This window comes from Symphodus melops (genome assembly GCF_947650265.1).
Source record: "Symphodus melops genome assembly, chromosome: 7".
Taxonomy (NCBI): Eukaryota; Metazoa; Chordata; class Actinopteri; order Labriformes; family Labridae; genus Symphodus; species Symphodus melops.
Window position 1 is genome coordinate 5,818,091 of NC_136697.1, and position 15,044 is coordinate 5,833,134.

The 15,044-nt window shown below is 40.4% G+C and overlaps 1 protein-coding gene and 1 long non-coding RNA gene across 2 annotated transcripts in view; both read right to left on the reverse strand.

Annotated features, from left to right (window-relative positions):
* The window catches only part of brinp2 (bone morphogenetic protein/retinoic acid inducible neural-specific 2), a 217,191-nt gene that overhangs the window by 102,830 nt on the left and 99,317 nt on the right, over nt 1-15,044 (reverse strand). The window lies entirely within an intron of this gene.
* Nucleotides 1,685-2,492, reverse strand: LOC306826495. The gene is made up of 2 exons (XR_013779440.1): nt 2,098-2,492; nt 1,685-1,956 (listed from the first exon to the last, which is right to left on the reverse strand). It is a non-coding gene; the product is annotated as an uncharacterized lncRNA (long non-coding RNA).

A 15,044-nucleotide genomic window follows, 5' to 3' on the forward strand; every position in this document is an offset into this window, starting at 1 on the left:
TGAAATTCATTAGGGAGTCAGAAGCCCCCTCTGGCTCGGACTACCTTCCCAAACCCTCATGCATGCTGTCTGTTGCCAATCACTAACCAGCAGGCTCTTAAATCAGCTAGTTAGCTGCAGCTATCCCCTGCTGCCGGCTGCTACGGTCTCATTAACATGATACCACCACATCATTTAGGAAGTGTTTTTGGACACCGTGGAACATTCTCATCTTGTCCTGAGCTGTGACAGTAAACCCGAGCGTGTCTGTCTGATCTGGTCTGAAACTGTGATGTGATCAAGTGAGGTTCAGCTAGTTCTGTAGCCTCTACAGTAGGATTAATGCCACAGTGTAACGGCTGAATGCTGATGATTCTTGAGTTTCAATAAATGATGCTGCAGCCGTTTCTTTAAAGAAACTGTGAGTCTGAGGAATGGACCTGAAGTGTTTCTACATTCTAACATTTATAAAACTGACTTGTGGAAGTGACTACAAGTGGACATTTTTAAAATCTGTACTCTCCTTATTGTCAACCATCATCGTCCATCGTCTGACAGCAGATCAGCACATGTATTTGACAGCAGGTAGACAGTAAAATATACCGTTTTGTCAGGTCTGGCGTGAAAAGGGCACGGACATTTTTGATTAATGATTTATTTTGGGCCTCTTCATGCCTTTATTTTAGAGTTGGAAATCAGGGAAGAGAATGGGGAATGATGTGTGGAAAGGAGCCACAGGTCGGATTCAAACCTTAGCCGCCTGCTTAAAGGACCACAGCCTTCACCCACGGGGAGCACACAGTGCCCCCGCAAAAAAAGTTTTTTGAATAGACGTCAAAATTGCCATTTTCTGTAGAATCTGAAATTTGAGATTCAGTCATTCATAAAAGTACAACTCTATAAGTTCAAATTCTACGACTACAAACCTAAAGGAAGATGTTTTGTGTCTTTTCCATTGCAATAAGTTTAGCATCACAGTCCAACAGATCCAGAATCAAACTCTGAGGTAAAAGTGACTAACTTTGTTTGTATAATATTCCTGTAGCCTCTTGAGTAATTTTGAATAGCTTTTAAATCAGTCCCGTTCAAACAAACGGTTCCAATAATACACACCTCTCTTCAACATGAAATCTTGAGTTAATTGTACACTCTAAAAACAAATCTTCTGGCTCAACTAAGAAAATTAACGCAACTGTTTGCGTCAATCTTTTTTTTGGGAAATAGCTTTTCCTTTACAGTCAAAAGGATTTTTAATTACCACCTACTTAACAATTGGTGGCACAAACACATATGTAGTGTATTTTAAGAATTATATACTTAATTATCATTGTTATGAACATAAGTTTTTAAATTGACAACTGTTAAAAAATTAAGTTGCTCCAATTCAATTTTTTATGTTTTTGTTGATTGAATTAATTCACCCAGAAACAAAACTCTTCGAAAAAAAATGTTTTATTCCAAAACATTTAACGTATATTTCAATATGTGAAATAGGGAAAAAAATAGACAAACTTAAATTACCCCACAAGTTAAATGACCAAACTGGCCATACTGCCTTGGGAAATTAAGTTGTAACCAAACTAATTTATGCCATCACAACAGATCAGTTATGCTATCACAGCTAAGTTCTAGGCAGTTGTAGTGAAAACCACAGTGCCAAACATGTAAAAACTTCAGAACTCCAATATTTTTAAATAATTCTGTCAAATCTTTGTAACATTTTGTGAAACTACAGTGATAACGGTCCATGTGTCTCAACTGCCACCAAACCTCTAAAGGTCCTGCAATTTTTTTTTACATATATATATATATTTACACGGTATACTAAAGACCACAGCATCTTGGAATATCCTTTCCCTCAAGGATTTTGGTTCCCTCCACCACGATGGCTGCAGTCCTGTGGTCAGTGGGCTGGTAACCGATGATGGCCATTGTCATCATCTGTCTGTCAAGGCCTGCTTCAAACTCGTCCGTGTCCTTGTAAAGAAAATTAAACAATAAGTTAACGTGCTAGAAGTTAATGAACTGGTGATGAGCTAATAATCAATTACATTATAATCTCAATGAGTGACTGAATTTAGTTTGAAATGCAAGTTACTGGCAAAGTAATTATCATACCTCAAGAAGTCTTTCTTTGATCCACCTGATTCTCGCACCTGTAGCTCCTCATCTTGATGAGACCACGTCCATAAGTTTTGGGATGCAAAGGTTGAGTTTGCCCGTAAAGACAGGTTCAAGGCTTACAGTAGTGATTCTTTTGAATTCTTCATTTAGCTGTAGAGCACATAAACAAAAAATATTATTTTCTGCAGACAACTAAGAATACTGTGACAATTACCAACGAGTATTACTATACTATACCTCAATAGTCAAAGAAAATCTCCAAAATTAAATGATGACCTCCTAAAAAAAGAAGAGCACCTAATTGACCCATTATTATTGACTAGTAATTTGTTATTATCTTCCAAGAAGGTATTGATTTCAGTTTCTTACTTTAAACTTGCAAAGACTTAAAACTTGATGCAGATATTTTGCATAATTTGAAAAAAAATTGTATTTTAACATTCATGTTGCAAGCAGGCTATTTTCATAATTCTGCTTCGTAGTACGTTCAAGAATGTTCTAATGTATGAATGTGTTCTATTTTATGCATTGATGAGAATTGTTAAGAAAAAAAACTAAATTCGAATCAAGAAGAATAGGCATATGATGAATCAATCTTCGATTCAAATCTTAGCCACAAATAGATAAATGTAGGTCTGAATGATATCAATAGAAACACATTAACAACCAATGCTGTCCATGCAGCGCGCACATGCTGGTTGCAGCTATATTGCACTTTTGGTTACATACACATTAAACAATGTAGCTAACAGTTACACAAACAAAAATGAAATCATGAACTTCCATAATGGAAAGCCCTTTCTAGCTGAGAGAACTTGTCATTTGCAACTTAATGATTCCTGTGCTAAATTAAATGGGATGGACAAAAAAAATTACTGCTAATGCTAACTGTGAATAGCTTAAGCTACATGTAGAACATTACATGAGCTGTACTTGCAGGTGTAGTCTAAAATCCATACACAAGTCCACTGTTGGTCATATCAGAATTGACAATATGCCAAAATACATTGTTTTAGTGGAATAAAATTGTAAAAGAAATAAAACTCACCTCAAAATGTCCTTTGTGTGGTATTCCTTCAGCCAACACCCAGTGTTAACCGTCAGAACTTATCCGGGCATGTGGGTAGGTGAAATTTTGAACTTATGGTGAAACAAATTAAGTCATCAAACCAATTTAATGAAGTTACTATAACTTAAATTTTGTTTTAAATCAGACGCAGAAATTTGCGTTGAAATTATATAAAATATTACTACCAACATTATTAAGTCAGCACAACTGATGAAATTATGTGTCCAATTCAAAAGGCACAAGTCCACAAGGCACAAAATATTTCTTGATTTAGAAAACCAGATTTAATCTGGTTTTCTAAATCAAGAAATATTTTTTTTTATGTTGCGGCTATGCATTTAATTAAGTGGTGGTAACAGATCCCCAGAATTACTTTTTAGAGTGTAGTTGTGCTGCCTGCACAATTACAACATACTATGGTTCATCCACTTCTCTGATTTATTGAGACACAATTTGAAATTACGCAAATAAAAACTCAAACTTTACAAGCCGCTATAAAATCATTGACCTGTCGTACTTCAGATGATATATCCAATGCTGTGCAGGTGACGGCTCTGCTCTCTCTGAGAAGCCTTCTCTTTCAGGTTATTTATTTGTGACAATCAAAGTGAGATTCATGCCTCGTGAAGTTGCTCCGACAGAGTAATCACTGTTGCACAGCTGCCTAATATTGTGGGGACATCTGTTTCTGCATATGTGTTTACCTCCATTCAAATCTGTCCAGCTGAATGTCTTCTCCTGGCATCGTCCAACAGGTTAGGAAACCCTCTCTCTCTCATTTCCTCAGTTTAGAAGTCTCTTACATGCTGTTAAAGCAGATTTGCCTTCGACTTTACTGTTTCGAGTGACAGGTGGACATTAAGGTTGTCAACACGTCGCCCTCTCGCACACAGATGATTTCTTAGCTGAGCATGGAGAGGGAGTGTTGTCACATGGGGCCTCCTCAGGGAGGCGCTCGACTGGCATTGAAAAATGCGGACATTTTGAGCCACTGCTGTGGTTTGAAGTTGGTCGGCCGTTCGGGGGCCCTTACTGGCCTGGAGCTTTCCCTGCAGAACAAGTGGCGTCTGCATGCGTAGGGCTTACGTCTGTAAGAGAGAGGTGCAGGGAAGCCATTGAGGGCAAAGTGGACGGTGTGCAGCTGTTGCCTGACGGAACAGAGGAGGGTTTTTAGTCTGGAAACTAATCTTTAGATGATGAAAAAAGGGGAAAACATTGCCCAGTTTCTACTCCATCAGTGTTGTATCTGCAGCAGAGGGCTCTTTTTGATGTCTCATTGTCTGAGTGTAGCTCTGAGGTCTTTGTCTCCCTCTGTGTCACACACACACACACACACACACACACACACACACTCATGAGCACAAAGAAACAGTTGGAGGCTGAGGGGTTTAAATGTGTATGGGTATCTGACTGTTCTCAAAGGGACTTGGAAAGGAAGGAAGTCTCCACACTTCACTCTGGTTCCTGCTGGGCGTATGAACACAACTCTCAACAACTCTCCGTGGTGCCTTTTCATAACGTCGTGTCACAACAGCGACTTAACCAATCTTTCATTAAGCCTTAAACATTCATATTGATTCCACAATGGCTTCATATTGGTACACGTGCACACACAGTGTCAGATAGGCACACACACACACACACAGTGTCAGATATGCAAGCGCACACACACACATAGTGTCAGATATGCACGCTCACACACACACACACACACACACAGTGTCAGATATGCACACACACACACACACACACACACACACACAGTGTCAGATATGCACACACACGCACACACACACACACACACAGTGTCAGATATGCACACACACACACACACACACGCACACAGTGTCAGATATGCACGCACACACACACACACTGTCAGATATGCACGCACACACACACACACACAAGCACACAGTGCTTTTCTCCGCCGCTCCTTCCATCTTGCCCCTGTAACTCAGCTGTTATACCCACAAAACCACCCTATTAAACCTCCAAGACTTTCTGACTGAAGGTGAAAGGTCAACAAGGCTGCGTGCATTTACATTTGGGTGCATGACGTGTTTAGTAGGATTGTTGGTCTCTTTTTTTTAACTCTTAATTATTCGCTCCCCGACCTTAAAACTGCCAAAATTCAAATTCAATCAAACACGATTTTTGCACACACTTTTTTCACTTTTAACAAACTCAGAATAGGACACAGAAACGTTTGAACATGTTCTCCCCCCCCCCCCCAAAAAAAAAAAAAAAGAAAAAAAAAAAAGAATTTCTAGGGCTGAACTGTGGAGGAAGCCTCCTGACGTTGACGTGACATCGCGCGCCAACCTGTCAACCATGTAAGCTACCCGCCCAACTATGGATAACAAGTATCGTTTTCAAAATCAAAACTGCTCACCGGTGTGAGCCTTTGATGGCAATAACTAGTCAAACTGGTTTTGTTTTCTGTACCAGGCTGTAAACTTTATTGCTGTCTTTTTTTTGGCCAGCTATGTGGATGTGACTACTTGAGTCCTGGAGTCAGCTACAAGCATACACTCGACCAAACTGCAGGATGTTGTACTTCTGCATTCATTTTTTCAAGACCAGAGTTTTGCCACATGACTCGGGTTGTTAAACCCACTAGCGTGTTGTGTTACGACAACCGAGTAGGACTGTATAAACTGAAGTTCTCAGAAAGCTGTTTTTGATTCTTTTTTAAAGTCTTTAGATACTTGTTTTCAGCTGAAGGACTCAAGGATTATTATCTTTTCTTTTCTTTTTTTTACTGTCAGTTATTTCCTCATTTTAATTGGATGGAGACCAAACAGAAAGGGACTCAGACTCACATGTTCAGACATCCACCCACGCTCTCCTCTCTCTGTATCACAGCTTCTCTTTCAACAACATTTTGTTTTGACAGATTCAGCTTTGCATTGCATATTTGATGGCTGAGCTTCTCTTTTATTTTTTTTTCATCTGCTCAATAGCTCATATTAAACATTGATGTCAAATCTCGCTTTCAGAGAACGTTGCATCACTTCATAGGTATTTACTTTCTAAGGAGACGGTCTCATTTTGTTTTCTGACTGCCTTTGAAAACATTTAATTAACATGGTAACTGCTGGGTTAATTTAAAAAAAAATATGGCTAAGAACAAAGACGTGCTAGTGCAAGACCAAGACCATGAAGATCGTCATCTTGTGTGCAGGGAGACGTGTCACTCACTTAGATTCTAAAAACGGGATGATCTAATAATTGAATTGAATTTATTCCTTCTTTTAGAAAGGGTTTTTCTTCTCACAGTGATGATGTGGAAAAGTAGCCTGTCAGGTGGTCCTGACCAGTCTTATTTTAAAACCCAGAGGCCACCCAGTCTGAGATCAAGACCAAAGACCGAGTAAATAGTTTTGAGACCGAGACCTTTAAAAAGTGATCTGGACACCTTTCAAGTGCTACTGACTGGACTACAAGGCACGGTAGACAATAACTTCCATTCATCATATGATAATAATGAACAAAATGCAAACACGGCTTCAGACATGCATACTGACATTGTTCTGTCAGTTTTACATATGCATGTTTCTCTGTAGTAAATGTTTTTTCTCTGCTCTCTTCATCTCTTCTCTCAGTGTGTTTGAAACATGCGTGTGTTTTAGACCGGTGGTCATGTGTGCAGCAGTTGGTGCTTCTTCTGTTTCATGCCTTTATAAAATATAAAAGTTAAACTTTCAGAGACCCTCTGTGTTAGCGCGCCAGTGTGTGACTCGCATTGGTCCTTGGTCCTATACAAACAAGCACACACACAAAGAGACTGCTTCCATCACTGAGCCACAGGCGTTTTTCTGCCCCGCTGCGCTGTCCACGCTAAGCCTTCTGTGTCTCTGATGTTGTGGACCACAGTGGGAAATCTGCAGTCCAAGCCCTACCACCCTCCAACCTCCCCACACCCTCATCTCATGTCTCATCAGCAGCCAATCTCTGTGAACTCCTCCAGAAGCCTATAGGTGAACATGAAGCAGTGCCCCAGTCTCAGTAAGAACAGCTCCGCACGGCGTCTTTGCCACTTTAGAGAGATGTGATTGAACTGGCAATGCTTTGTTCTTCCAAATGCTGCCAGTTAAGACTCGTCACTCTTAACTGCAGGAGTCCGAGGCGATGGCTGGCTCAATGATTGAGTGATCATGTTTTGCAGATTTGTTTCAAAACGTCCTCCAACCTATACGACCGGAGAGCTCGTCTGTCATGTAATACGACACATAATAGCATTTCCTAAATTAGCGCCCCTACCGGCGAACGGAGACATGTCAGTACACCGTCACACTGCTTGATGCGCTTACCTAGGTAAGTGGTAATTAACTAATGTTTTGGGGAAAAAAAGTTATCTAGCTTGGACTTGGGTTAGGGTTTGGGGTCAAACACATTCACCGGATCGAGGTTATTTATACGTCCGCTAGAGGTCGCTTGCCTCTAAAAAGTAAATATGGGTCGTAATTTGACACTTGGACAAACGACCAGTGGAGTCGTATAGTTTGGAGGACAGGCTCATTTGTTTAAAGATGGGATTAAGTCTAACAATTTGTTCAGACTCAAAATATGACTTTAATTGAAGTTTCTTCTTTGAGATGATCATCATGTGGGGCTCTGTTCCAATACCCACAAATTCAACACGAGCTTCCTCTTAATCCCACATATGGTTTGAATTACTTCCCTATACTGCCCTACAAAGCAAAAAGGCAGTAACTGCAATTTTGGTCAAAAATGAGTTATTATCATTTTCCTGACATTCATTGCATCCTTTATTATGTAACAAAATATATTGTCTTAAATGTGTATCGTTTTGGAGAAAAACTTTTTTTTTTTTAACAGTAACTGCAAAAAGCCCGAGTGAAACAAAGCAAAAACACAGTAAAAGCCATTACTGTTTTCTTGCTTTGTTTCATACAAGTTACTCGTGCTTTGTATTACTAGCCTACATTACAACCATGTTACTACACAGTGATGTCACAACTTTAATTGAGTCACACAATGCTGTGGTCTATTCCAAATGAACTGTCCCCATTTGGGCCTTCATGGAACTTGAAATGTGAAATACTTTTTAAGCAGCCATGTCAGCACCAAAACACTGACCAAAAATGGTCAAATGGCTTTGGGCATAGTATATCCATGTTCAGGAAAACAAAGGATTCCAATTATTCTAAATGCAGCGTATCTAACACAAGCTGTGATGAAATGTTTTTTGAAGAATATGTAGTTACTGCCTTTTCCCTTGGTATTGTGGCACATTTTTGGTAAGCAATACAAAGCAAGAACACAGTAACTGTAAAATGGGGTAAAATATCAAATAAAATATGATGATTGATATGTACAAAGAATAAGCTCATATAAAGTAACAAAAATGCCACATGTCCAATAATATACCTACAACTACTTAGGCTGGACGAGGTGATAACTTTAGAGTCATTTTTCTCAGTTCTGCACTCCGCGTAGTTACTGCCTTTTTGCTTTGTAGGGCAGTATAGATCTGTCAATATTTAAAAACTGTGTTTGTGATGAATAATGATTTAAAACACTTGATATGTACCACATTGAAATGCAAAAAAAAAAAAAAAAAAAAAGGAACGATGTTCAGATAACGACATGTGTTGGCCAATCAGATTTCAGTTGGGGCCCTAGCTACCCCCTACCCCCTTTCCAAACTACCTGAGAATTACCTGAGCCCATGCAGTTTATAAGTAGCCACACACCGAGGGGCCAATTAGACAACCTTATGGATACAAACACACGACTACTACACGTTATACAAATTGGATTGCAGTAGCTCAGTTTATGAGGACATTGGTTATTACTAGAGGGTTGTAGGTTCAAGTCCTGGTGTGGACCGAGTCTGAAAATTGGTCTAGTAGCTACAGAGGTGCCAACTCACTTCAACGTGTCAGGTGCCCTTGAGCAAAGCAACATTAATAACGTTTATTTCAATTTTGCCAAAAACCATAACTCCCCTTTCAAATAAGCTCACTTCGCCCACATATTGAAACATTGCTAGAGACACGAGGGAGTCACACTGGGAGCAACAGTAAAAAGCTGCTGCTCTTTTCTTTTCCGTGAACCAGTTTTCAAACTTTGTCAGAGTCCTGGACTGTTCTGTGTATGTCCTCGAGTCCAAAGACGTTTATATCATCTGTTTCATTTTGTCCTTTTTTCTTGCTTCTCTTGTTGGTCTGAGCATCGACCGTCTCATAGTCATGTCTTTGAACAGTTGACGCTAAATGTACTGGACGCCTTTCTTTACATATTACTGTATGTCAGAGCCAGCAGACAATGCCTCCAGAGTCTGATCTCCCTTCAGACTGCAGCCAGAAGAGAGACGACGTCACAGCAGACATCTCTACTTGTGCTGTTACCATTTTACAGCTTGTTAGAGGCTATACAGCCGCTCATGTAACTTACTGTATGCAATGATGAGATTAAAGGATTTTATGGATTAGGGTTAGAGCGGGAAAATACTTCTAACATGTATTCTCATCTCATTACCCCTTATTTAAAAGCTAATGAGAGCGGACGATTTCGCTCTAGAGAAAAGCCCGGCGGCACTTATTTCCTTTAATGGTAATCAGATAATCAACATAAGTGAGGTCACAGGAGTACAATTACAAACAACACAAGAGGAGTGCTTTTTTGTGTGTGAATTGTGTGACTTCATCATTTCCGGCTCGTACTGCAGGCCATCTTTTCTCTGAGATGATGAAAAACAAGTTCAAGCACGTAGCATTATAATGAAGGCCTAATTGCTACATGATGCGTTTTGATCTGGACTGTCAGTCTCTTCATTTATCCAGCTATTGTTGTCTCATGTACACTATCTCCATTATCACTAATCAGATTTTAGACAATGCTCACAAAATGAGGTTCCTCATTACCCCTCTCAGAATTACACTGATTAGTGTTTCCATTTATGTGCAGATAATCTTGAATATTTCAAACTGAAAGTTAGTTGTGTAGCGTGGGAGCTGGACACACCACTAAAACTATGGTGACGACCGCTCGGACCGACAGCTGACGATCTCCTTGGTGTGTGGGGATGACATTCAACAAAGGGCCGACGTCAGATTCATATAAAAGGCTGCTGTGATGACGACTACAGCCTCAAAACAGGGTGGCACAAAATATTGTCTCGGCTATCCGACACCCTGAAATGTTTCTTTTAATGGGATTTCACAACGAGACATGAGTGTTTGAAGCTTTATATAGTGTTGTTTTTAGTTGTTGTCTGGTGAAAAAGAAGTTATTTTATTCAGCTCTGCAGAGAATCCTTGAAGCCATGTTGTCAGGCCCCCTCTGGCCTTGTTTATCTACCACTGTCATAGTTTTCATACAAATTGGGGTTGGGGTGGGGGTGTGTGAGCGTGGGTCGGCTGAAATGTACAAGTGCTTTGTTGTTGTGGGAAGCAGCAATCAAATCAAACGCACAAAATGAGTCCAGAAATTTAGGAATGCATTTAGAGAGAGAGAGAGAGAGAGAGAGGCAGAGCGCGGAGATGAGAGGACACAACAGGAAACTGTTACTTATGAAGAAGCCATGACTTGTTCATATCTGGAATGAAAGCTCATGCCAAACTCATTAAGTGATAAGTGTTGAATAAATTCATTCAGTATCCCGACCAACAGCACAAACTGTTTACTTGTTTCCTAGTAACAAGAAATAACACCCAATGGCTTTGCTTTAACACAACAATATGAAAAACATTTGGAGGCTTGAAATATCCACAGTGGAGTTTAGGAAGCTCAAAGTACTTGGTTAGTGAAGACCACCTAAATCTTTCCCCTACATGCATGGACGGACTGTAACCTAATTATTTTACCTCTTGCAAAGTCATTGTCTGGAGTGGCAGGACAACAGCATCATGCATTAACATGTACAGTCAATGGTCTTGACTGATGATGGAAGTTCAATCGTTGTAGGTTAAAGTTATGCTGCCTTGACATTATTGAGGTCGATTGCAGAAGCTAAAAAGACAACACCAAATGGATGCTACAGAAACATATAAAATCTTCACACCCACTGGGCGGCTGACAAGATTACTCTAGATTGTTCATTTAGACGGCTGTGGCTCAGTTATTGGAGTCGGTCATCTATTAACCAGAAGGTTGAGGGTTCAATCTCTAGCTCCAGCCACAAGTACAACGTGTCCTTGGGCAAGACACTCCGTGTTCCCGCTGTTTAGTGTGGAGTGTAAATGTGTGAATTCTTTTCATTCGGATGGACTCTTTACAGAGCAGCATCTACCATCAGTGTGTGAATGAGAGGAAGAGCTTTGAGTGGTCATACAAGCTCAAGTTCATTTACCATTTAATTGGAGGATTGCAACAAGTATTCACTTCATGACTTCGATGTAATCACGATCACAATGTTATCTGATGTGCTGTCTGAAATCTGCCCGTGTCACTGCGTCTGCTGAAAATGTTCTCTCCACATATAAAGGGCGGTACACTTTTTACTTTGCAAATTTGGTGTGATTTATCACTGGTCCAGTAAATTTATAATGAGAATTGTAAAATGTCCTCATTCTGCCATTAGTGGTAAACCCATGTCTTATTTAATGTCAGTGTTTTTACAGCTGTTCTGTTTTTGTCTCAAATGTCCCACAGCAGCTTTAGAAACACTTGTTGACATGATTTGTTCTTCTTAAGTGTTGTATTTAGTTTATTTCAGGGTTTAGATTTATTTCCTGTTTTATTTTGACATCATTTTTCTTGTACTTCCTGTCTTCCATGTCTCCTGTCATGCTTTAATCCCTGTGTTTTTCTGATGGGTAAAGCTTTCAGTGTTATTCCTGTTGAATTTTCTTCTGTCCTTGTGTTCCACTTTCCCTGAGTGTGTGCAGTTCAATAGTCTCTTCTTTAGTGTTTCTTGTCTTACTTCCTCCCTTTGTCTGGTTTCCTCGCACTTCGTTCACCGCCACCAATTTCTCCAGTGTCTTGTTTGTCACACCTGTCCAGTCATACCTGGTCTATTCGGTGCCTGTGTGCTTTCTCTGCATTGTCATTTTGTCACATGTCAAACACCCCTAGAGTTGAGCACATTTGAACTCTGCCAGCACAGCTCGCGGTCCCACTGCATCAGGACCAACCATGACTGAGCACGATTACGTCTTGGACATAAGATCATCATACACCACATGCATGATTTATGTTATTATGAAGCATTCTCAGTTTACATACATGTGGACTCAAGAAAAAAAATAGTAAAATGGACGTACAGTCAAGACGTCGAAGAACAACACGGAGAACATAACAGCTACTTTGTGACTTATTTTAAGTCATGTTAGTGAGATACAGCTATAAATCTCTGCATTTCTCCAGAATGAAGGCTGTCAGCGTTGTGTAGCTGCGAGCTTGTGCTTGTGCTCCTGTATGAAGTTTACTTCTCCAAAGTGTAACAAAGTCAACGTCAAAGTGTATGGAGCGGTCACACTGGTCAAACGAACTGGACGTTAGTGTTGAAGCGTGCTTGGGCACTGTACATACGTCTCCTCTGCCCGCGCCTTTATCGTAAGTTGCAGAAACATTCAGTCTACAGGATGAAACGGCAGATTTTTCCTTGTGAATTTTTCCTATACTCATTCCACCTCAGTGTGCTCTTCTCTTCCTGGGTGGATATGAGAAAATGGGTATTTTGGAAACAAAATGATTACCTTCACATTTTGGCTTCTGTAAAGGACATCAAGGGGAAATTAAGGTGTTCATCCCAAAATGAGTCAAACATGACCTGCAGAGAAAGTCTTTTATTTGCCACAGTAGGAGGAATGCATCTGCAGTGCAGCGCCAAGACACGAATAAAAGTGATTCATGTTAATGCTGCCTTGCATACACCCCAACTCACGCCATTTCTAAAAGGTGTTTTTTTCTCTTCTTCTGTCCAGCTATGAGTTTTAAAAGCTGTGCTGGCATGTATAATTGGCACTTACAGATTGCCAGTTCAATGCTGGTATTGATGTCCCTGTTATATCTCACCTGCAACGATAAATGGACTGGAGCTTGCATAGAGCTTTTTTATTCTTCTGACTATAAAGTGCTTTTACACCGTAGGTCACACATACAACCATATGGTAGAGTCTGCTCTGTAAAGTGACCATCAGAAGTAACTAACGCCATTCACACACAGTAGCGCCACTGCTAGAGCTAATTGGGGGTAAGTGTCTTGCTCATGGATACATCGGATAAGATGCTGCAAGAGCTGGCGATTGAACCCCCAACCTTCCAGTTAGGAGATCCAAATCTACCACTGATCAACAGCAGCCCTGCAAGAGGATTAAACAGTTGGAGAAAGCCGTTCTTCCCATGATCTGCTATTGGAGGTAGTACCAGAGACACAATGTGGGAAGATGGTGGAAATGTGTATTGCGGAGACTACAGGACAGAACAGTGCTGCAAGTCAGGCGGCTATTTGTGTGTGTTTAGTTTACCAAATGGTCAAATGTCATCAACCTCGCTAGGCAACACCAGGAATACGAGTCAAAGAAATGTGGCCTTCGATGTCAGTTAAATTGTATGCGCAAACTGCAATGCAGCCCCCGACTTGCTGTAGCGTGATGTAAACGAGTGAAGTGATCGGACTGCATCTTGTAAGCACAGCACTGCTTGGCATGATTTAAATCTAGAAAACAGTGATGGAGTTGATGCATCCGGTTAAAAATATCCTCCGGAGCATGCAGTGATCACATCACGTTTCATCGAAGTAAAGATAGAGCGAGACAGAAAGGACAAAACCAAAAGGATGTCATACAAGAGGGACGGGTCAGCTAAAAATGTCTAACCTCTAAGTCACTGAGTGTGTTACCATGTGGGGGAAAAAACACTGATCAGAAAGCAGCCAACGAGGAAGGCAGGCAGAGGAAGTGATGGCAGAGTGTGCATTTTTTTGAACATCTTTTTAAACAAGTTCTGAAATGGTTAAAGAACAAAGAATAAGGCAAAGATAATTAGAGCTCTCAGGCTAGTCTACATTTCTGACAGTACAAACAGGCTGTGACAACTTTCAAGGCTGAGAGAAACACTTTCTAAAGCTCACAGAGGGAGGGAGTGGGGGGGAGGAAATGAAAAGTAAAGAATCATACATAGATATTCCAAGTTCAGGAAATGGAAATCCGAATTGCAGCCTCAGCAGAGGTAGTTTATATCCATCACTTTTGGTATTAAATTTGCAGTAATGATAATGGTGACAGGGTCGGCCATGAACTCTGGACCTGGCACAGGACTGTACTGCATTATTTATAGCGTGCACAGCGAACAGAATCTGGACACACACTGAAACCTCCTGCTTTGGCACACGCTCCTCTCCAGCAGGGAACTGTTTGGGCCAAAAGAGAGATTTTAGGTTTTCTAACGCCATAATTATTCCAGCATACAGCCAACAATAAGTACACTAAAATGGTTATACATTTCTGCATGTTTCTGCAAGCAAGCGCCAGAAATTATACCCTGTATTACTCTATGTTGAACACTTGTTTCTGATTGGCTGATTTCACATAGCAACGATAGATAACAGCTTATTACTAAGAAAAGCAGGTGATTGCTAGGGAAGTGGTTCTAATCACAGACAATCACAATTAACTATTGAATTTCAGTGTTAAATTGCAACTGGAAAAAAAAGTAATAATTTGACAGCATTAACAAAAAAAAACATCATCAGAGGAACACTTCAACATGTTATGTTGAAGTGCTGGCTTCTCTGACAACAATGCAGCAGCCAGTATGTCCTTCTTCTAACTTTACATTCTGGATGTTTTAATGCACCACCCACACAGCCGTTTTGGACGACCCACGGTTTGCCAGGCTAACTGCAAACCAACAGATGATGGAAGCGATCAAGAGAACTGGTTCAGATAGACCTATA